The following is a 22,469-nucleotide window of genomic DNA, read 5'->3' as shown; positions in this document are numbered from 1 at the left end:
TGGTAGTCAATTTTTTAAACAAATATATATTTACATAGAAAGAGTTTTGTGTTTATAATAACCCTTTTACGCAAATGTTTCACAAGTATAATGTATGTAGAATATCTTCATGATACCAATTACATATATTAGTAAACTCCATTAAAAGGAGAAAAATAATCGGGAATTAATTAAAATTAATGCTTGAAAGAATATGCAACTAAGGTTTGATTTTTGCAAATGAATACAATTTCACAATCCATATATAAAGATGTTGTATTTTGTTTGTAAATAAATAAAAACGGGGGTTAATATGAATACCAAGAGACAAAAAAATCACAGGAATATAAATGAGTGTATGTGTCTGTATGCGTGTACATATATACACCCGAATCTACACCAAGGCATACATATATTTTACTTTCTATATGTATTATATGTGTGGGTGTCTGTGTTTGCGTGTACGAATCTGCACTTGGAATTTTGCCTTATTACATTATCATTTTTGTCTTATGTTTCTTTTTAGGAAAGTCCTCTTTATGGTCTGAATGGTGGACTTATGAAGGTATATCAGGTAAGTGTTCTGTCTCTTATTTACGGATCAAAATATTACCTTTCATACATTTCGTCCTGGATTTATCGTATATTTTCCATATACACCAAACCGATCACTGCCCGTTTGAGTAATATACTTCATGTATTTCCCTTAAAATAATGATTCATACATTCTCAGTGTTGCTGAACATATATATTGTGATGTAATGTTAGCATCAGGATGAAGCTTTGATGAGCGCAAAGGCACGATTTTTTTCTGTACGACTTAAATAAATGTTGGTATAAACACAAGAGGTTTTGTGCTATTTCAGAATTTAAGTTTTTTTTTATTATCTTAAAAGGTAATATGCATGCCAAAAGTAATGACTCCTATATTGCATTCTTCCACTAATGAATCAGAATATATACTTTTATATTTTACATTGTATTATTCTCTTTCTAATATTGGCTTATTTACACTCCTTGAAAGAACCCGCTTGCAAGAATATACATCGATAGCAGAGCGTCATCATTGAGTTCCTGGGTGATGTGCATGAATATGTGGTTACTTTCTAGAAAAATACATTTTGAATTTCAAAAGTATGTGTATTTCTACTGTCGACGTACCATTTCTCATAGTATTTTTGTAAGGATTCTAGCATAAGAAAGTCCGCTCCGGACGAGCAAATACAACCATCGATTATCGGCGAAAAAGTACATTAGAGGGACTGTATAGAAAATATATCATTTTCTTTATTATAACTACTATTAGTTTTGCTTCTAACGTTCTGCACGAAGTCATCATAAAGTACTTGAATACAATAACTGTGCAAAGTTATTTTCATACGAGAAAAATCCAGTAGGTTATAGTTATATTGTCAAAATTACTCGAGTGGTTGTAGAAAAAAATTACAACCAGGAAATGGACAGCCATGAATAGTTTCAATAATACTTGTCAAAATACAAAAAAATGAGTACAACAAAGAATTATAATTAGTGTATTTTTCTTAATTATGTTGACTACATATTGAGCGTAAGTTTTACAACATCTTCGTTGATTTATCCTCCAAAAAGTGCAATTGTGTGTTTTCCAACTCAGGATCCATTCTCCTTAACTTGCGAATGTGCGCTAAGTTTCAAAATGAAAATCCTTCTTTAATTCACAAGCATATCCTCCTCCATTTGCATTAAATGACTCGGCAATTGACCTATGGAATCTGCATTTTTGAGTGGGGATTGAAGATTCAAATTACATAAGGGTGTAACTTTAAATCTAAATGTTATCAAGTAATTCACAATTTTATGAATTATTTATTCGCAACTCCTAAACAGAAATGCATGTTTCTATTGTTATAGATTAAACCTTTTTAGATTCACAAAATTAAGCGTGATGTTAAACTGCGTATATTACTTCTAAATTAAATGATGTTTTTTTTTCAGTCAAACTATAATACACTGTTGACTAGATTGACATTTTTTCAATCTTGTTCTCATTGGAAATTTAGAGTTTATATTATTTTCTCATTTATTTTTATGATTATTATAATTATTATTTTTGTTATTGTTTATTTGATAATTACTTTCTATATGTTGTTATTCTCATATAACATTTCATTTTGCGTATGAATCCTTTTGGAATTTCATGTATGTAATTTAATCAACAATGTTAGTCTTTAAAATGTGTGATACATAGCGTCTCCTTTACACAGAATCACCCATATCTTATACGTCACTATATAAGCTGGGTTGCCCTAATTTTTACAGCTTGACTACTTCTGACTAACGAATAATCTCTCTGAACTCTCAGTGGCTGTCTAATTTTGCTTTTATTGTTCGATGTGTTTGTTTGTTTTTCAATATATTCCGTATGTCATACTAAAATCTGTGGATATAATACTTCCATTATTTTGCGTTTTTACAGTGTTTATTAGCAAAAGATATCGGCCTCAAAAATAATGATGTTAATTAGGCATTTATACGTAGTGGACAAAGTACATGGGCCCTACAGTAACACGTGTCTGTTCACTGCACACGGTTAGTTTATTTCTATTCATATATGGTCCATTATTATTGTACATATGTTTACTGTGTCTGTTACTATCTTGTTGTTTTGTTGAACAATGTTCTTAATAAATCCATGCTTTTATTTTAAAGTAAATATTGGGTCTTTTAGAATTGTTCTTATTAAATGATTTTGCGTGATACATTATTTAATAGAAATCAGTTTCGATTGAATGATTTACACATTGGTCGATATTATTGAACGATACTGAACATTTAAATATTTAACAGTTGTTGCAAATTACAGGATGTGTAAAAGTGCTTGTTTTCAGATGTTATATGATAGAAGATCAGGATTTAATACTTTAAGAATGTGTAATTTGTGATCGATAATTCATAAAATAAGTTATTTCCTCGACAATATTTGGTACAAGGAATTGCGACTGTTTCCCCTCAACAAAAGACAGAAATAAACAGCAGATAAAACTTACATAAAATATATATTGACACGAAACCAATGCAACATCCTGATCACTTCTAATAAAAGTTACACGCAATAATACTCTGTTGCTTAGTGGTATATATATTTTAAACTGGACTCTCGCTATGCTTATATACTGGACACTGTTAAAATAGTTGCTAAAAATAGATAATATATTGTTGAAACCAAAGCATTTCGCTTACCATTTCCTATTTCATTGAGGTATGAAACATGTTTACTGCAAGCTAAAAATTAAAATATGGACCAATACCTATACTTACGCATGTATACTTGTAATGGTATCAGGAGAGGTTCACCTTGTAAATTGCATTTAAACAAACACAAACAACCGACATTATTTGTACCGATCTAAGACAAGATGCAAGCATTCCAGGTTCACATTGATTTATATATATATATATATATATATATATATATATATATATATATATGTATATATATGTATATATATTTATATATATATATATATACACAGACACACACACACACGCATATATATATATATATATATATATATATATATATATATATATATATATATATATATATATATATATATATATATATGTATTTTTTATATATGCGATTTTATTAGCGGGATTCCTTACACAAGTATTATGCCTATATATCATGTCGGTCTTCCTCCGTATAATGATCATTAGATAATGAATGCTACTAGTTATTTATATGAATACAAATTGAAAATACGGCCAGACGATATCAGAGCCTATAAGTTGATTTGGAGTAAAGAGAACCACACACAGACTCAGAATTTGTTTTCAATGAAACCAATTTAGTCAAATATTTTCGAACGTTTAATAAAAAGATTCCCCAATAGTGCGACTTACTACTACTACTACTACTACTACTACTACTACTACGGCTTTTCCTACTACGTCAGTTTTTTTAATTGTAACCATTTTCTACTTTTCTTCCATTTATGTTTTCTTTGGTCTTTTTTTAAGTAGCAAATGATAATAACTGTCATATGCTTACTATTCATATATTTTTACCGTTTAAATGTTTCTAACAGTAGTTTCCAGTTTTCAAGCAGTCTCCACGGTCAGACTAGGTTTTGATATGATTTAATTCATCAATATGCCGTATGTCTAATTATAAATATATGTATTTTTATTAGTGTATTGTGCATGATATATATATATATTGAGTTTTCAAATAGGTTTCGTATTCGTAAAGTACAATTAAACAAACCACTAATTGATGCAGATGCGATATTTCTATTATAGGGTCAACTATCTTCTGAGGTTATATTTCAATCAAAACAATATGGTAGTGATTTTTAAAAGTAAAGTTTTATACGCATTATATATGTATGTATATATATATATGTATGTATATATACATATATACACATATATATATATATATATATATACATACATAACATTATTTGTCCGTGTTATTAATATGTGCCTCGATATTTATGAAGTTTTACACAAATGTCTTATAAGCGTCAAGAAATGTTTTTACAAAGGTTGTCTATAGAAGTATCAAACTTCGATAATTACATCAACCGTTGACAGCCAAATCAAGACCGTCTTAAAAGACAAGATGGCCGGTGGGCAAAAATAATTTAATCTGCTGACGTCATCACGGATAGTCCCTTAACAGTTGGTTGCTTGACACCGGTATTCACCGGTAGATATCGTAACGTATTGTAATATTTATTTTTTTATTAAAATGCCTTCACGGTGCATCGTTCCAAATTGCAGAGGAAATTATCGTAAAGGACCGAATGTTACAGTATTTTTATTTCCGAAAGATAAAGAATTATCTTGTCTATGGATTAATGCAGTAAAAAGAAAAGATTTTACACCATCTCCATTCAGCAAAGCAAGTTTTAACGTGCCCCCTGTATTTAATTCGATGCAACTATAATTTAATTCAAGATTATCATCCTAAGTGTTTTACCATTCAAAAGAAGAAGCTTCAAATAAATTGCTAATATTAAAAAAAATTACAGCATACAAAACTAATGAAAATGCGAGACATTTGCATTTACATTCGACTCTTTAAAACACGTTCTTTTGAAGAGACGGGTTTTAAGCTGTTGACACACGTTTTAAAAATCTAGCAACAATTAATTTTCCTGAAATTTTTCAATATTTAAAAATAAATTATGCCGGCTGATAAAATTTTTAAACTTTTTTTAAAGCTAGAAAGATAAAATTTAAAAATATGATTTTGCATGTTATTTTTGTTATGTGGTGAAATAATCTTAAATAAGGAACATGATTTTTTTTCTTTAGGTTAATTATTTATTTACTGAGCAATACTTCATGAATTTATTAATGTTTTAAAAATGGTTAAATATGAAGAATAACTCCACCTTCGAGAATTCCTTTAAAATTACCACTTTTATAAGTTTTCGGGTGCGCTGAAAACGAAAATAACATTTAAAATTAAGGCAAACGAGTATTTTCTAAGATATCTTAAAAAAAAAAAAACTACTTGTTTCCTGGAATTTTAAAGGATTTTCCGAGGGTAAATAGTGGCCACAAAGTGGATGGTCAGTTTACGTTAAATTATTATAGAAAAATGATCCCCCACTTTTTAAATTAACATTTCTTGGAAACTACTCGTTTGCCTTAATTTTGAATGGTATTTCGTTTACAGCGACCTCAAAAATCTAAAAAATTAGGAATTATAAAGGAATTTTCCAAGGTGAAGTAATTCTTCATATAAACCAAAAACTGTTTATGACTATTTTAGTCAACAACAAAAAAAAAAAAGTTCATTAATAATTATTTTTCTATCTTATCGTTTTTTTTTTGTCATGTAATTTTTGGTTTGTATTACTGTACACATAGATTCGAACATAAATAAACACCCAGATAAAATACTGTTAAAAACTCGCTCAATATATGTTACCGTGACATAGGTTGACATATATTCGGCGGGTTTTAATAGTATTTTGTATTGTTTTTTATTTATAACATCTTTTCCCAAACTTACCGTGTAAAAGAGAGAATAAGACGCCATCTTGAATTTTCCAAACAGCGGTAAACACTGTATGTTTTTCGAGCTGAATAAATATGTTACATTGAATAAAAACACGAAAAATATATCCAGTTTGGTAGAAACGTAACTGATCTTGCCTTTGATAACATTTATTTGTTATATATTTGTTTTTTGACAACTTTTTCGAATCTATGTGTACAGTAATACAAATCCGTATTTTTTGTAAAAGACAAAAGTATGGTACGGTTTTCTTTTAAATTATTTCTTTAGGTATGTGAACTTCATTTTCGACCTGAAGATATACGGCGAGAGACTACAGCATTTGATGAAAAAAAAACGGAAAGTCAATCACTGCTAAATTTTAAAAAAATCCATGTCTTAGAGATGGTGCTCTTCCTAGAATACTACCAAACTGTCCTTCCTATTTATCATCATCGACCACTTTTAGAGAGTCCTCTAACGCAAAGAAAATGCGTTTAGAAAACTCTGCCCTTAAGCGTGCCTTATGTGAAAGTGTTGCTGACGAGTTAGAGTTACAAAAACGTATCACTTTCCATAGCATTAATGATTTGGAAACAAAATTGAACTTCCTAAATAAAAATTATTACCCTTTTATTAGGCAGGAAAATACTATTATAATATATCATATATACAGATGCCCATGCCCAAAGATAAAAAAATGTCCCTTGTAATTGAATCGGACTTGGCCGTTGCAGTATTCTGCAATGATGTTAAAATGAGTTCTATAGGAGAGTATAAGGTTCCTAAACATGTAACCGATAAAAATACTCTACAGATTTTGATGGAAAACATGAAAAAAATGGACATCGAAGAACAGCAAACCAAAACGTCAAATACAATTTCTTTATTAAAATTAATCTTGTCATTTTTTGTTATTAGTACAAGATAAGTCATTCAAATATGTCAATTCAATTAAATTCATATATTAACAAATAAATATAATGACAATGAATAAGGTTAATTATTCAAGTGAAATGATGCTATTCTCTTCCTTATTATATAATTGCTCCCCTAGAGGGTACAGGCTGTTAAGAGACACTAAAAATGTTATTTTACCATGTTATTCAACTATCAGGGGATTAACCTTATCAATGTCTATGAATCCTGTAATTGAACAACGTGATAACAATTTCCTCATGTATATTAAAAATAAATTCAAGTTACTAATGCCGAAAGACACACAGTATCTTTACTATTGATGAAATACATCTCAAACCTTATCTTGATTATAAAGGTGGTAATATTGTTGGTTTAGCTAACAACAGCAATGAACCTGCCACAAGTGCATTTGCTTTTATGCTTAGCAGTATGTTCTCACAATATAAGGAGGTTGTGCATGTTATGCCAACTAAATGTCTTCGAGCTGAGAACTTATTTGACATAATCAAACGTTTAATAATTGGCTTAGCGGAGATAGGCTTTAGAGTATTTTGTGTTATAACAGATAATAAATAAAAAAAATCATGGTTTTCTTTTGTAGCCCAGCAAAGATTTCAATTGTCTCTCCAAATCCATTTATAACGTCTAGACTTCTTTTTTTCTTATTCGACTCAGTGCATATACTAAAATGCATTAGAATCAATTGGTTTGGCCAAAAAGATAAAAGTAAATGCATGATGTTCCCAAAGTTTTGTTTTAATGGAAATCATGGATTGGATAACATCCAAAATGCTCCATTTTCTAGTTTGCATAAACTTTATGCGATAGAATCACAATCGCTTTAAAAATATTGTTATAAGTTGACTGCAAAGGCCCGTTCTCCCAGTACTTTTGAAAGGCAAAATGTTGATTTGGTTTTGCAAATTTTCAACGAATATACTATTCAAGGTTTGCTAACCTTAGGCAAGCAGGAATGCTTGTCAAATTATGCAGAAATCGCAGAATACATACAAATATTTTATATTTGTTGGACAATACTGAATGTGAAAACACAAAAAAAAGGTTTTCAGCTTCGTAATAAATATGCAAACCCACTTACATTAAATGGTGATAATTACAGATGTCTCTCTATGTTCTGCGACTGGTTAGAAACTTGGAATAGCATACCTGGAAGAACTGGTAAGTAAACAAAGGAAACATATACTGCTTTGCACCATACTAGTTACGCAATTTTAGAATTAACTAAATATTGCATTAGAGAACTGAACATGGTGCACATATTACCAGGAAAGTTTCAGACAGATAACCTTGAGGCAAGGTTTGGCCAGTATCGGCAACTTAGCGGGGATCAGTATAATATATCGATACATCAAGTGTATGAATGTGAAAAAAACTTAGAATGTTGCCTGTTTTAAAATTGAGTTTACCACTTAATAACCAAACTAGTGATTTGAAGAATTTACAAGAAACTAACTGGAATGAAATGACAACAGAACAACCGTTAGATGTTTATAAATTTAACACAGATGTAACAGAAGATGATATTAATCGGTGCAAAGCGTACTTCCTGTTAAATTATACTTAACAGGCTATTGCTGTCATGCAGTTTTTAAAAAATTGAAATGCAATAGTTGCAAAAACTTAATATCTGGGAGAGATACTATTGAAGAAATAGCTGAAATAAACAGCTGATTTCAGGGTATTAACAGAGGTTCTCTATTATACCCAAATGATACAACTAATAATTTTGTGTTATATAATTATATAGTCATAAATAAATTTACCTAATGCGATTATTTCTTTCATTCTATTCATCAAAGATAATTAGCAATGTATATAACCTTAAATATTTTGGCTGATCAACATCTTTTATTTAATGTTGACTCTTGTGATGAGGATCACCCTATACAACAAATTGAAAACATGCTCATATGGAGTTCTTCGAATTCCCTCATAAATAATTTTTGTCGCAAGAAGAATGACAACATTAATTTAAAAAAATCAGAAAAATTCAAACTTTTCATTAAATTCCACAACGGATTTTTATAATGTCTGATGTATTTAATATTTGAAATATTTCTGCATTAGTAACTTTGTTTATACTAACATTATTTGTTTGATTTTAATTTTAACTTATCGTTTGTTCTTCAGTTAAACCAATTTATTGTTCGCTTTTCAGTTAAACTAATTTATTGTTCGTTTTTCAGTTAAACTAATTAATCGTTCGTTTTTATGTTAAACTAATTCATCGTTCGTTTTTCAGTTAAACTAATTCATCGTCCGTTTTTCAGTTAAACTAATTCATCGTTCGTTTGTCAGTTAAATTAATTCATCGTAGGTTTTCAGTTTGGATTTTTAAAAAAATAAAAAATATTCATTTCGATTTTTTAAAAAAATCATTTCGATTTTTAAAAATATTGTTTTTTGATTGTGGTTCATTTTGATTAAAAAATATTCATTTTGATTTAAAAAAATATTGTTCATTTTGATTAAAAAATATTCATTTTGATTAAAAAAATGATTTTGATTAAAAAAAATGATTTTGATTTAAAACATATTGTTCGTTTTGATTAAAAAATATTCATTTTGATTAAAAAATAGTTTAGTTTTAATAGTTGTTTATTGTCTTAACTAATATCAAATGTTTTGTTTGTGTTTTGCTTCAAATATTCATAATCTTACATGCATAATTTTCATTTAATTATATTAAGTTTACTACAAATCAAATCGTGTTCCTTCACTTTTTTAAAATGTAATTTATAAGTAATTAAAGAACGCATTGTAATCTTTAAAATCTATAATACAACGAAATATTCAATTGCTTATAATACTTAAACAAACAACTTGTGTTTTTTTATTATTATTTTATTATTAATATTAGATGAGTTTCAGTATAAATCATCGTGTTCTTTCTTTATTTCTTAATTTTAATCCAATTTTGAAGTTTTGTAACGCTGTCTGTAAAAATTACTATTCATTATTGACAGTCTAAGAGTGCCACATATCTTGCTTGTTGTGACCTCGGCGATGACGTCATTTTTTAGCTGGCCGGCCATCTTTATAACGAAGGCCACGGCCAAATCATCTGTGAGCATTTATAATGACAGACGCACAAAACCACTACGGATAAATTCAACAGTAGGTAATTTAATAATTCATGAAGCGAATATAAAGAATGTGTCTTTTTAAAGCAGTATCTTTTCATCATACTTGAGATTGTCATCTTTACATTAATTAAAGCTGTTATATTAATGTAATTTAATAAAATTAGAAATAGGAAGTCACCAGTGAGGGTTAGACTACAGAATATTGCTGTCTAAGCAACTGCAGTGAGAAATGTAAGCTTCAGACGGCACTTCGCAGTGGGTTTCGAATAGAAGTCTATGAATCTATATGATTAAACATCTTGCGATTTCTTTTATTACGATGGCAATAAGAATATTGAAAGTGTGGATCTTTCGATGATTCGACTTTAACTTCGAGCAAAGTTTACTTTACGTCGTAGTGAAAGTAGTATATATGTATATATATATATATATATGCGTATATATATATATATATATATATATCATATATATATATATATCTATACCATGGATCTATCATACTGCCTACTAACACACAATTTTACGTTAACCTTTCAGACTACGAACTTACAGACGCACAAAAATAATTCTTAAACCTTTGACCTAACTGTCACCTCACACCACAATTCAACCATCAAAACAAAAAAGCCGAAATTGAATTACTCTATGAACGCATTACTAACCTAGAAAAAGAAAACAAAATCACCACTCACCTTGGGTTAAGAGATATCCTAAAAGCGGAAGCTATAAAAACCCGATTCTATAAAAAACACAACTCGGTACTTACTACCGATTTAAAAAATGCTGCCAAAGAACTACGTAACCACCCTAATATAGTTATAAAAAAAGCTGATAAATCCAATATTTTCGTCATTCTCAATAAATCCGATTATGATGAAAAACTTAAAAAATATTATTAATGATAATACGAAATTTAAAAAAAATTAGTAAGAATCCTACTAATACACTTAAAACGCAAGTCAATAAACTAATTGCAGCTAATGATGCACAAATTGGTAATTATCAACTCCCTAAAATAATTGGAGACTATAAACCTGGTTACTTATATGGCACAGTCAAGACACATAAACCTGATTTCCCTCTCCGACCTATTATATCCCAAATTCCGACTTCCATCTATCGCCTAACAAAGACACCAAACGAACTTATCAGTCCATATATTCCTAGTAAATATAGCGTTAAGTCCACACACGAACTAATACAAATATTAAAATCAATGCAACCAGAAAACAAAATAATTTCTTCCCTTGACGTAGAAAGTTTATTTACAAATGTACCTGTAGTAGAAACAATAGATATAATTATCAAGAACATTTATAATAATCCATCACTCCCCCCACTTAAAATTAACAAAAGAGTTTTAAAAAAATTGTTACTAATTTGCACTACAGAAGTACCTTTCTATGACCACAATGGTAACATTTATACTCAAATAGACGGTGTGGCAATGGGATCAGTCCTCGGACCAACCCTAAGTGAATTCTACATGGCTGACTTAGAGAACAAAATATTTAAAAACAACATAAACCCCCAATTTATGTACGCTACGTGGATGACATTCTCATTTTAGCTGAAAATAATGAACAGATACACCAATTACAGCACCTCTTTCAAGAAAATTCAATTTTAAAATTCACAGTAGAGTTAAATAATAACAATAAAATTCCATTTCTTGATGTCCTTATTGATACGTCTAATAACACTTGTAATACATCTGTATATAAAAAAACAACTAGCATAAACTCTAGCCTCCTGAACTTTAAAAGTGAGTGTCCACAAAGGTACAAAATAGCCATAATAAAAAATTTACTAAATCGCGCTAAGATGATATCATCCACAAAAAAAGCATTGCTAATTGAAATAAAAACATTAAACAAGTACTCATTACTAATCATTTCCCCAATTACATTGTTGATGAACAAATAAAAAAAAATGCTACAATCTTCCGATAACCAGAATAATAACGTTAGCCAACACCGCAATGCAAACCCCATTAATATACTTTACCAAAATCAAATGACGCCTAATTTCAGAATCGAAGAAAACGCAATAAAAAATATTATACGAAGATACTTAACGCCTGTTGACAGTCATTTTAAAATTAAATTTATTATCTATTATAGGAAATTTCGAACACAAAACCTTGTGGTTAAAAAACAACTCTTCACCGGCGATAAAAACGTTGGAGCAAACCAATGTAGTGTATAAATTTAAATGCTCTATTGGAGAATGTAACTCCAAAAATAATACATACATTGGGCATACAACAACAACGTTGTCCCGGCGAATAACTATGCACCTTAACTACACAAGCGCGATTTACAAACATTTAAAAAAAGAACATAGCTGTCCCCCCTCCAATGTTAGAAAGGTCCTCGTTGACAACACAAAAATTATACAACGGGAAAATAATGTAAAAAAAATTAAAGATTCTTGAAGCGTCGTACATTAGAACTCTTCAACCTAATATAAATGACATTGCATTTCAAAAAAGCAGTAACGTTCTGAAATGTCTTGCGTAGTCCGTGTTGGACGGACTTCGTACATGGTGTCTACGAACTTGCTGGTTTTAACACTCGAATTTTTAATCGACTTTTATTCTTAATCGACTTTTATTTTAACTCATCACTGACTATATATATTTTAGTTTTTATTTTTAATCCTCATTTTCGCAATCCTGTATTTTTAACACCTGATGATGATTCGTAGACGAATCGAAAGCGCTCGTAACAGCAACATGTATGGATCCTTTATTAATATTTTTTGATTTTGAAACAAAAAAGACAATACGAAAAATTGAAAAATTAAAAAAAAAGAATTATAAGACAATATGTCTCCGTTGTATTTAATAATATTTGCTTGAATATATATATATATATGTATATGTATGTATATATATACATATATATATATATATATATTTATTTATATATATATATATTCGATTCCTGATCTACATCAATGATCTTTCAAATCACATCCTTACATAATTTGTAGACATTTTTGCTGATGGTACTATCACCTATTGTAGTACATCGATGACGATAAACGACCAAGTTCTCTCTAATCCTCTCTTATCTTAGCTTGACCATGTCGTACATTGGAGAAATACGCGGCTGGTTACTTCTAATGTATCTCAAATCAAGCATTTATATTTACATCATTGACGCTTTGATAGCCATCATGCATCAATTTAAATGAATGCCTCTCGTCTTGTGGGGCATCAAAATCTTACAAGCTTGTGGGATTGAACTCTACTCCTGATTTGAAATGTAACACACGGATCAAATGCGGGGCCAAGGCCACTATGGTCCCCACTCGCCAAACTTTCACGAGCAACACATTTCTAACTGACACAATAATTCCATGGACAAAGCTTATTTCTTAGAGCTGCACAATTGTGGCACTGCCTTCCATTTGTCTGCTTTCGAGCTGACACCAATATGATTCTCTTCAAATAAAATGTAAACACGTTCTTGATTAGCCGTTCCACTTTAGTTATTAAAGTCATAAATCCTCAATTATTAATGATTACTATATTGTCTAATTAATACTGTACAATATTAACCCCTCTCCTCGAATTGCTTATGCTCCTTGATAAGTGTTGAAGCATATGTAAAAACTCCCCAGAGAAAAGTTATACAAATCCTTAGACACATATTGGTGAATTAATATATATATATATATATATATATATATATATATATATATATATATATATATATATATATATATATATATATATATATATATATATATATAGATCGACCCATTGTAGGCTGGTGTTTGTTAATCGCTTACACATTAATATTTAGTTTTATTTGTTTACTCGTCATGCACTTACTATTAATTTATTTTCGATTATTTATTTAATTAACGTTTGGATGTTTGGAAAAAATGCTATAACGTATACAACTTTTGCAAGTTTAATCTGCAATTTCAATAGTTTCTACAAAAATGTTTTCTTCGTCTTATCTATTTAGTGGAGTGACGAAGAATTGATAGCCACGATTGATTTTTTGATATGATAACAAATCTATGAATTGCGATAATCATCTTCTGATCGAAGAAAATATCGATCCGATATACTCAGACGGAATTTATCTTATTAGACATCGATTTTATTTCAAAAATTTCGAGTAAAACAGTTTAAGCAGTGCGTTTATTATACATTTAAACAAGTCCATCATGTTCATAGATCGGGAAAAGTTACTTGGATCATATCTGACTAAACTTGTTAAAACAACAATACAATGACATGAATCAAACTATCATTAAGTTAACATAAAAATTATATTAATGTATTATTTTTATTAGAAATTAAACATTTAATCAATAGATATGAGAATTATAGAGTGAAAATAGTTGTTCTGATATTGTCACAGAATCCATATTTTAAAAAATTATTAACCGGACCCGAAGTATAATAATTAACGATATAACTAAATTTTAAAATTAGTTGCACTTATATTAACATATTTTATGTGGAGATTTTACTACTAAATAAATAAGTGTGGAGTGTGCTTCAGTACATACGTCTTGTTGTATTCCTGTGGGGTAGGTATTTACTGTGTATATATATATATATATATATATATATATATATATATATATATATATATATATATATACACTTGTGTAACGAGTGTCTTATTGAATGAATAGAGGAGTGATCGACTAGTTTTAAAATGCAACAAAAATATTCGCTGTATGTTTTCATATAACGACAAATAAGTGACGGAATGAACATCTTTGTTTCTTGCCAAGCAAATGGACAAAATGCCTTTAACAAAAGGGACGAATATAATTCGATGGAGTTAGAACCAATTAGGCAACACATTTGAACTATTTTACTTAGACTCTTGTTGCGTGCATGCCAATCGCATATTATAAAACACCCTTCAAAACATTTTATTATTATACATATTTCTAGCTAAATTAAACGTACCATTTCAGAATATCCTGCTGTTGACTAAACATATCGATATTATATATGTATATATATATATATATATATATATATATATATATATATATATATATATATATATATACATAAATTTGAACCAGTTCAATTGACGGCAACTCAACCCTCTGCCCCAGACAACTGGTGTTGCCTGACCATAATATAATAGTGCTACGCTTAAATATAGGCTAAGATGTATATACTCTTTCTGCAGCCATGCGAAATGAAGGTTTACATGTCAATTGTAGACATTTAAACAATCTTTATTAGATTAAAATATATAAATATATTTTAATTCTTGTGTTTAACTTGGGGTATAATTTTAGGAAAATATACATAGCGTGAATTCATCTCATTCTTTTAATGTTTGTGTAAAACATTACTTAAGTAACATACTGGTAAATTGAAGCACAACAATAGCTTTCTAAGTATCGTATATACCCATCAATAATACCTCCAGATATATTATTTACATCGCTTAACGCAGGTTATGAATCCTTCGTTGTAATGAGTTAATAAAATGATAAATATTTTTTACGAATATACGAGATCCCAGGGGCCTTTTATTTAACAAGACAAAGGTTGTTATTTGAAGAAGAACATAAGATCTCAGCAAGCTTGCAATCCTGGTACAAAGCTACTGAAATATGAACTCCTATTACAATAATATAAACAGATAATTAGTTAAGACCATTAAACTAACAGATCAAACACGCAAGAAGACTGGCAGAAAGAAATAGATGAGACAATCCTGAGCAACGCCAGGCATAATACTATTTGCAGAAAGGACTGAAACTAGAAACAGAAGGTGTTCCAGAGACAGGAATCAATGAAGAGTTAATTACGATGGTCATAAAACCACATATGCATATTTTGCAATTAATCACACAGTTTAAATTCGTCAAAGATTTACCAGTTACAATATTAAATCTGTACCGAATACATAGTCTGATATTCGATTTGTAGAGATGACGAAAAGCCTTGGATATGAGCAAATGTTTAAACAGACAGAATGAAGAGATTTTACGATAAGCAGCAAGAGTATTGGATTAAGCATACATTCTAAGAAGTATTACTTTAGAAAAAGACGAAGACTGTTGAGAGTTGATACTCATCGAGAACCTTCCCAATTACCCTAGGAAAAAGCAGTCACGCCTGTGGTTTAAAAAAAAACAATTAGATTGTTTATATGTAACAGGCAACCATCGTACTACTACACATAACTAACAACAGATGAACTTCTAGATCAACTGCATAGTTCAATTGAGCTGAGAAAGATGGATGAGAAGCAACACCGGAATAGAACGTTGTGTAATGATATTGTCTACGAGATAATTTTAACGAATAACAACTATTAGATTTAGAATAGAGTCCTGATACACACCTACATTGAAAGGAAAATATCTTAAATATACTCTAAAATGTATTACCCACCCACTTCAATCGCAATAAAAAAACGAACGCATGCCAACAATATTTATTGGCAATACTACGACCTAAAAGTTTACGTAGAATATCATGATATCACACTATTTGTACGCCATCGAAATGTAAAGAGAAATTATTATATCGCCTGAATTATCAAGAAACGAACGTATTTATTTTATTTCAGCAGCGAATACAGCCTGTTGAAGGAAAACATTAAAGTTCGGACTGAATATCAGCAAAGACTTTACAGAAAATAAATTATTACTCTGTATATTTTTCTCCTATAATAAGGAAAAGACTACGCCAGACTGAATACCAGAAGATTTCAAGATAGGTATAAAGGAGATCGTCTTTCAACAAGATAAGAAACAGCCATGCAACAGGTGTTAAATAATTCGGAGAAGAACCAGACACCCAGGCACGACAAGGAGCCTCTGATTCGTCAATTCTAGACAGAATTCTTGCAAATATATGTGCCTTGTTTATTAAAAGAATTAAGAGTCTGATAAGTTTTCGAAGGAAAAATTGAAAAGGCGGCCCGGAAAAATTGAGAAGAGCTATTTGAGCCAAAGATCAGACTTAGAATATTAAATGACACATAAGCGTTTTAATTGCAGATTTGCTATTTTAATAACATTGTAACTTTAAATCTTGAGAGCCAATCATTTGAAATGGGATAATCTCGAATACTATGATAATAGCTAGACGTTGCCCCAGAAATTTCACGCTTACACGGCATAGTTGATAATTCTGTAAACGTTTCTAGAGCCCTAAGAACGATCCTGTCGATACTGATGATAATTAATTTCATAAATTTTGAATTTAATTGGAAATAACTAATATATGATAAAAAACATGATATGCATTATGTTTTCTTACAATTCAAATAATTTTAACATTTAATTATTTGAACTACTTGGAATAATTCGAGTAGAAAAATTAGAAACAAGTATCAAGATGTTCGATAAGACTACAATTATTTAGCTTTTTTTCTAGAGAAACTGCACGTCCACTTAAGCCATCTCTTAAGATATATGCTTCTACTTTACGTCAAGAAAGTCGAACATCCGCTCGTAAGAGTGTAATTTATATGGTTTATAAAGATTCGTTTGTTTCTACGTAATTGAAATTCCTATGCTTTATATTTGCTATTTATGTAACGGGTCGCCATTATGGGTCCGTAGTTTTATTTTTGTTTACGACATATGGGCAATAGCTTAAGAATACACGATTCTTAATTTCATTTACATGTATTATAATGATTCATACACATTGATCCCTTGTTTAAAGATTATTCTGACACAGGGGCAATGCTAAAAACAATATATTATGTTTATACCTAAAACACATGCTTCTGATAAGCAGTTTATTTTTTTTTCGTTTTCAAATTAAATTTTAGGAACCCTTTAGTGTGTATGTTGCCTTGGTAGAACAAATACGGATATATAATATTTGTTTTTCTTTTCTTCTGCAATTATGTGTGCAATCATGTATGTAGCAAATTAACTGTCGCTTTACAACGTTCTGGAATACATAATATATTTACATAGAATACAGTTTAAATTTACAAAGCACTCATAGACAGCGCAATCCTTTGACGTAGGAAGGATTTTTTAATATGTTCTAATGCACAAAATATATATTTCGGTTACTGATATATATATATATATATATATATATATATATATATATACATATATATATATATATACATATGTGCGTGTGTGTGCGTGTGTGTGTGTGTGTGTGTTTGGGTTGTTGATATTTTTATATATTAGGAGAACACCATGCATAACTATGCGTAGTTATGGGACAAATATATAATAGCAACTTATTAAAATACGCCGAATATAACTGGGGAAGATAATACTTGCACATAATTTTCAATTTTTACTAATGCCCTTTGTTATTGAAAGAAAAAAGGAGCCAAAAATCTTTTGGATTAGAAGAAGAAAAAAGTCAGGAGTAGAGTAATACACAACACAAAATCTCCGTAATAGACTTATGTAGCGTTATATTATCTATATATCTAACATGAGAACATCTGTAAGAACAATTCTCATCATATATATTATACGAATTTTAAACTAGAAAATTTAAATTTCGTGTGTATTCAGATTTGTTGAAAATATAGCAAGTAGTTGGTAAAAAATGAAAAAAGAAAAGGTATTTGAGGGTTCATCAAATTTTGTAACCGTTTCACGAATGCGCATTTGTAAATCGTACATATGACATATTTAGAATAAGTAGATTTGATAACATTGTTTAAAGATTTTATCAAGCTGGCATAATATTTATTGCACTCGAATCATGGTCTTTAGGTTTCGATATCGATCTCAGGTCGATTTTATTTTAGTTCTGATTGACACTAATACGAATAGTTAAAATAAAATACAAAAATGATGTTTAGTAATGTTTTTTAAAAAAAGGATTAATAAATGTATTACTTGGAAAAAGCTCATATTTTTCTGACATCCGTCTGATATGTAACGCCTAAATCGAACATGTTGTATGTGTATATAATTTGTTTTTAATTCATCTTGCTAGAATTTACCTTTAGTTATGTATAGTTTTATAAACTATTAGATACCGGACTAGGTGCTGCTATAAATTATCTACAATTGAAAAGAAATTGTATGCTGAACAATTATGTGCTACCTCACTCTGAATCATTCTAACGACATGCCTCGGTGATGAGCTGGATAGATATAGTTCTGTTAAGATAGAACGTATACCTCTTAATTATGCAGTGCAGCCTCATATTAAAACATATTGTCATAGGCATAATAACTTTTCTTAAGTTAAAACATGACTTCTGAGAAATTGTGTTTAACCGGGAATAAAAACAATCTTATTTAAATATGCGATAGGGACTGTTTGTCTGACGGTATAGTCTAGAAAAATGAGATATTAATTTTGATTAAATGATATTTTATGTACAATGCCTTGCCTTAATTCCTTTCTTGGCAGAGACACCCAGCATTCCTGAGATTTAATAACGATCAACGAATTTTTCACCTTCCTATAGTTAAGTGGCATCGCCAAGTTTTCCATCAAACCGATTGAAAACATTCTCTTGCGTTTTATCCTCCTCATTCCATTCGGAAGATTATTCTAATTTTTTCCCAGCAGTGATTTAGTTCATTGTGGTTAACATCGAACTTATAAAACCTACCGTTGATTTGATAAAATTATTACTATATGGTGAGGTAAACTAAAGATTAGATTAAAATGTCAAGTATTCTAGCTCGATTTTACTCAAAACCAGAACAGTCGCTTTGAATGCACCCCGGCCAATCGAATAACCTACTATTGGTTTTATATGGCGAGCGTTCGATTGTGTAGTATTGAAGCTTCTTTTGGTCATAATTTCCTGTTTAAAATTGCATTGTATTTATAGCAATTATCGATAATCGATAATTGCTAAAAACATTCCGATACAATACTATCTAAGAACACTACCAGTAACATGAATTAGCTTCCTCTGAAATGTCATAATAACCAGCCCTGCTCTTTTGGACGGGATAAAATCCGAACTCCCAAACACGCATATAATCATTTTACGTAATGGTGGAGATTGTATGATTTTTAAATGGTCGGAAAGTTAAAGTATACAAACAAATAAATACGAATAGATAAGCCATCTAATCATCCGTAATTCAATAAATATAACTGTTAAAATAATATAGTTTTTTAAGAAAAAGTCATCGAGTAGTTTAGTTTTAGTTCAGTGTCAAACAGTAGAATTAATTACAAATGACTTAAGAATTCATTCTCCGGCATTGCACGAATTTATGACATCTTCGAAAAGTAAATCAACGTTTACATCCATAATGCAATATAATTTCCCGTTGTTTATAAAAAAAATTTCTGGCAAAATACGATTATTAATAATTTTTACCTGTCAAAAGACGTTGATATTTTCTGCATTACCTCCACTATCTTTTACCTTAAACGACTTGACAGCCAACTATTTTATTACCAAAATGTTAGCGACGCCCATAGGATTTCTAAAATGCTATCATTATTAGTTATGTTAATATTTGGCAATAATAATAATAATAATAATAATAATAATAATAATAATAATAATAAAGGACAAGTATGGCAGCGAGAGACACTGAAAAAAACAACAAAACAGAAAACAGAAAGACAAATGACAAAAGGAGAAAAAAGTAATGGGAAGAGAACCAATTCCACTGAAGATTCATAAGAATAACAAAAGATGAGAATAACGAAAACATCTATAAACGACATATAAACAGAGAAACTGAATCTCTAATAGCTGCAGCACAAGGTAACTCGATAAGAACACACTGTATCAAAGCAAGAATCGATACAATACAAGAAAACAGCAAATGCAGACACTGTGGAAAAGAGACGAAACCATAAACCATATAGTAAATGAATGCAGATAACTGGCCCAAAAGGAATACAAAAACAGGCATGACCTAGTGGGGAGGGCGATGCACTGGGAATTGTGCAAACGAGTGCATTTTGAGCGTACAGACAAATGTTTTTTTTTACACAGTGATCACCACTTATCAAGGCCCGGAAGCTACTCAGGGATAAGGGTTATTGCAAGTACATTACGTTAGTATGGAGATTTGATGAAGTGTTTAATTAAGGAGGCGGTTCATTAGGAATTTGTTAACATTGGACTTGAAGATCCAAGTTGTAGTGCGGAGGGAAGCACCAGACGGAACAAAGTTCCACAAGCGTGCAGTTCTAAGAAAAAAGCTTTGTTCATGGAATCCGCGTTTTGATTTAGGTACAGATATAGAGTGGGAGAAATTTTTCACAGTGGATTAAGCTAGACGGGTGTTTTTCGTGAAAGATTGGCGAGGGTGGGACCAGAGATTGGAGTTCAGAGGGGCAACTGTCATGGAAATAACGAGGCTCGCAACGTCTCTTCTGTGAGAGAGAGGTTGCAGGGTAGAGAAAATGGCATCCCCCACTAAGCCACGAAGTCTATTTTGTACTCTGTCAAGGCAGGATAGGCTGTTTTTAGCAGCTCCTGCCCAGATATGGCAACAGCATTCCATCCTTGGACGTACTCGGCTTTTATATAGATAGAGAATTTCATCAGTAGTGAGATATCTTCTGGAGCGGTTGAAGGATCCCATCTTTCCAGCGACCTTGGCAACAGACTTGATGTACGTGTTCCATTTCAGATCAGGAGCTTGTCAATAAACGGGGCCTCACCCAGACGAGAGCCATCCATCACAATTGATGCAAGCTGGGGATCAGAGAGTTGGTGATGTAAGGACAGGAGTTTGGTTTTGGATGCATTAAAGGTAACCAGCCACATCTTCCCCCACTGAACCACGGGCTCGAGATCAGAGGAGAGAGAATCCGAGAGAACTTTGTCATTTACAGTCTTTGTCATTTACAGCCTTTGATGTGTTGCCGTAGATGATCGTGTCATCAGCATAGATGTCAACGAATGATTTAAGTATGTGTTTAGGGAGGTCATTGATGTAGATCAGGAAAAGAGTTTGGCCCATGATTGACCTGAGGGACTCCAGCATTTATATTGCAAACAATAATTTTGCTGCAATAACTTACTTTATATACATATATATATATATATATATATATATATATATATATATATATATATATATATATACATATATATATACACATATAAATATATATATGTGTGTGTGCGCGCGTGTGTATGTTTGTACATAAACAAATATACACGCATGTATATATACCTACATACGTATGTATATCTATATATAAAGTAGCAGCGTTCGTGTGTGTGCCTGTCTGTGTGTACAACTACCAAAGACCAAAGTGATATAAAGCCATATGTGTGTACAACTCTCTTGGTCAATAAACACATTTAAGCAAATTATAGAATAGTTCTGTCATACATAATTTCTTTATATAGCATTCTTTGAAATCTTTTAAAATTTCCACTAGTGTAAAAATTTCCATGAAAAAAGTAGTTTATAGGATATGAAGAAATGCACCCATTTTATGGCCACTGGCTGGGACCCCCACAACACTACATTCGCCCTTACATCGCCTCCAATCCAATGTGAACAGAATTTTTGTG

At 30.4% G+C, this 22,469-nt stretch overlaps 1 long non-coding RNA gene across 2 annotated transcripts in view; it reads left to right on the top strand.

Annotated features, from left to right (window-relative positions):
* LOC145283520 (uncharacterized) overlaps positions 1–22,469 on the top strand; it is a 675,964-nt gene that overhangs the window by 397,222 nt on the left and 256,273 nt on the right. For both annotated transcript variants that reach the window (XR_013868623.1, XR_013868622.1), the window contains exon 2: positions 506–553. This is a non-coding gene — a long non-coding RNA (uncharacterized LOC145283520). The remainder of the gene's footprint in view (positions 1–505; positions 554–22,469) is intronic.

This window comes from Euprymna scolopes, chromosome 8 (genome assembly GCF_053919585.1).
Source record: "Euprymna scolopes isolate OS-2025 chromosome 8, ASM5391958v1, whole genome shotgun sequence".
In the NCBI taxonomy this organism is placed as follows: Eukaryota; Metazoa; Mollusca; class Cephalopoda; order Sepiida; family Sepiolidae; genus Euprymna; species Euprymna scolopes.
This window is presented reverse-complemented; position numbering and strand designations above follow the sequence as displayed.